The following is a 3,520-nucleotide window of genomic DNA, read 5'->3' on the forward strand; positions in this document are numbered from 1 at the left end:
CTCATCTTGAAATAATTATGTAAAGTCCTTCTCTCCTAGATTCCAGGTACCTGGAGGTGGAGACTGCTGTAGCAAATCTTTCATGACTGAGATGAACTGAGGCTAATAAACATCCTTCTATCTGACTTGATCCTTCCAAGTCGTATTTCATGCACTGGGCCCCAAACACAGATACACCAAAGCAGATAAGCAAAAAAAAAAAAGTGTGGTGAGGCCCTATGAGACTAGTTTGGACTTCTCACTTCAGCTCAGGCACAGGAGTACACGGATACGCTATTCCAGTGGTCTTTGCACTCTGTTATCTATTCAGACTGTATTTGCAGCCCCTCTGAATTAAGAGCAGTGCTGYATGTCTATTGATTACTGCGACTGGATATATATTGAATATAGAATATTCCACAGCCCCCATATTACCCAGCATATTCTAAGTTACACAAGGAGATCATCTCTTGACTGCCAAGGTCAAACTAAATTTTATATGTCCAATACACTAGGCTCCATCTCATTTCACTGTGCCTCGGTTTCACCTTTCATGGAGTAGAGGATACAGTGATGATGTGATAAACCATCTGAGGATCTGTTTAATCTGCTTGTCGGTGCAATTCTCTGACAAACATAACTGAAAAGTGTGCATTCCCTGATAAATTTTCTTAGTTTTTATGTATTCTTTGTTATTTTACTGTTTTATTGAGCAAATGACCATATGAAATAGTAAGAAGTATTTTTTAAAGTATCATCCTAATGACAATTGAATTCAGAGCCTGGCAGAGCTTGACAGAAAAACACAGTGAATGACTGTAGYTGTCACTAGAGGGAGCACCTGTAACAGAGAAAAATGCGCAGCCCCTTTTGCTAAGTTGAAAGTAGTGGGAAACTGGAGAATGAATCTGAAAAGGCAACGGGAAAAAAAATCTGCAATCTGCCTGAGTTTTAGAAGAGATCTTTCTGTCTTTCTTTTTCTTTTTTTTTTTTTTCTTTCGTAAGAATTGGAGCATAAGCAACATTCATCACTTAAATCAGCTTCATTTCTATGTATCCAGGGGACACAGGATTTTCAGAATGTGTTCTTAAGAATGTATTTGTATTTGTGGGGATACCTTTTAGTACATTAAAATTTTAAATATATAAGCAAAAACAGAACAATTGTTAATATTCTGCATACTACTGTCAAATTGCCAGTTACCTTTGAGCTAATAAATACTGTCATTTTTCAAAATTGATACAAACAGAACAACTAGATATTGGTCGTTTTTGCATGCTAAGATACTTGCGGTCTTTTCAAAATTTGATTTTGAAAAAAAAAAAATCAAGGAGAAATCAGCAGGGCCTCCTTGCCAGGGCCTGCCCATTACCACCCAGGGAGCCTCGGGCACCCCCAGGGACACAGATGGGTCTGGAATGGGATGGGATGGGATGGGATAGCATGGGAACTTGACACTCAGGTCAGGATCCAAATCAGCAAGGCACAGGCAAAGGCCTGGCCTGAGCTGAAAGGGGGTTCCGGTCTAGAAAATATACATTAAACAGTGGTTACTCCTGAAACCTGTTCATCTACAACTTGAGTAGTAGCCCTGCTGTTTCTTKGGTCTTTTATAGCTGCCATTTTTGAGCCTTCAGTCCTGCCTGGGAAGATGATTATTCCTTCCATGAACTCTTCTGGGCTGGCCACGGCTGGCATGCCAGACCTCCTAACACCAATGCCACCATGCGTGGTCCTTCTGCTACTGTATGAAAAGTAATTCAGAGGGCTTTGCCCTCAGTGAAGGAAAGGAAACAACTTATCCTTCCTCTTGGGTAATTGTGTCCTGAGGCACAATTACTATGGAAAAGCTGATGCAGAGTAGCCTATTATTAAAGGCAGTTAGCATAAGGATACTTTTAATATAAAAAGATGGATGAATACGTTTGAGTTTATGATAACCCACTAAAATGACTCAGATCTTGACAGTACTTATCTGCCCATCAATAAAACTATGATTCCTTTGCCATGTTCACACTCAGTAATACAAAAAAAAGTAGCACTGAATTCAGAATGAAAGTGAGAGAGGCAGAGTAGATTATGCCACTGTTTTAAAAAGACAACATATATTGATATTTTCTTTTCAGTTACAAATATTTCTTTTACCATCCCCAGGAAGATCACCATTGCAATTTAAAAAGAAAAATAATTTAGAAGAGCAAAACAGACAATTTGAGCAATTCAGTAATTTTGAGATTAACTTTGTTATGCTAATAATAGGGTAATTGGTTCCTCCAACTTTCTATTCTGCTTCTGGGTGCTGTTGGTGTAACCTGCTTTTTKGGGGGATTGGCAATAAAAATGGTAGATGCCATAATGTTCAAAATCATTATTTCTGGGATTTCACAAGAAAAATCCACTTTGGACTCGACATGTTTACAACGACATGTTGAGATTTGTCAAGCAGTTTGTTTTATGCAATAATGTGATTAAGAAACTGAAATGATTTAATTAATTTGTTACACATTAAATGGATTAGAGATTGCCTCATATTACTGTACAGAGCAAAGTCATGTAGCTTGCAGAACCAACCAAATTCAAATTACTTTAAAAGGACATGTTTTCTATAAACCTATATAGATTAACATCTGCTTGAATTCATTAAATTCTACATTAGCTGTTTCATGAACTGAATAGGACTGATATCATATGGATATACCTATACAAGCCTGAGGTGCTTGCATTAAAGCAGGTCATAGATGTACCCAGTGGCAGATTTGRGGAACTTCCATGTACTTCTAAGATTTATTGAAAGCCTAACAAACCTTAAACCAATCCCTGGGTTTTCTGTGGCTATTTGCAGGACTGATTCCCTGTGGCAACCTTCACTTCAGTTCTTTCTTTAGTTATCCGTAGAAAGCCCTGAGAGAAAAAAGCAAAAGCAAATAAATTACCAAGCCAGGCAGCACAGAGACTTGCACACTCAGGGAAAGTTTGATGTTTTCTTTAAAATGCTGTTAAAAAATAAAATGGCTTTTATTTCTCACAATGGCAAAGGTAGCATCATGGGATGACTTAGGAAGAGTGTCATGCACAAAAATGGAAGGATCACCTCTGGAGACAAAATTTCAGGATAGGGAAGGTAACTGACATTGAGATCTATAATGAATTTGACTCTGGCTGACCAGAAACTCAACAAACACGGAATGCTTCCAAGCACAAAGTGTGGATCACCCTTTTGTCCTCTGTGCTGTCAATGTGTGGTTCACACAGCTCTACTAYGAACTGGTTTAAATTCAGGCAAACRACGACGAGTGCAGCGATTGAGCAGGTCCCAGTGCTGTGTGTAACACAGCTCGCTCCCTCCTTCAGGTGAGGGCTGCACAAGAGCTGCAGCAGTTACTCCAGCAGCACTGTCACTAGCAGCAGCTCTGTCATATCCCAGTCCCTTCCTSCTGGTCAGGCCTCCTGGATGGCAAAAGCAACTTCTCCGTTGTTCTGCGAGTCATACTATGTCATCCAGGCTGGTTATGAGAGGATAGAGGTTAAGCTGGAGGGAAA

The sequence above is a fragment of the Nothoprocta perdicaria genome, unplaced genomic scaffold (assembly GCF_003342845.1).
Source record: "Nothoprocta perdicaria isolate Ctin4 unplaced genomic scaffold, notPer1 scaffold_53, whole genome shotgun sequence".
In the NCBI taxonomy this organism is placed as follows: Eukaryota; Metazoa; Chordata; class Aves; order Tinamiformes; family Tinamidae; genus Nothoprocta; species Nothoprocta perdicaria.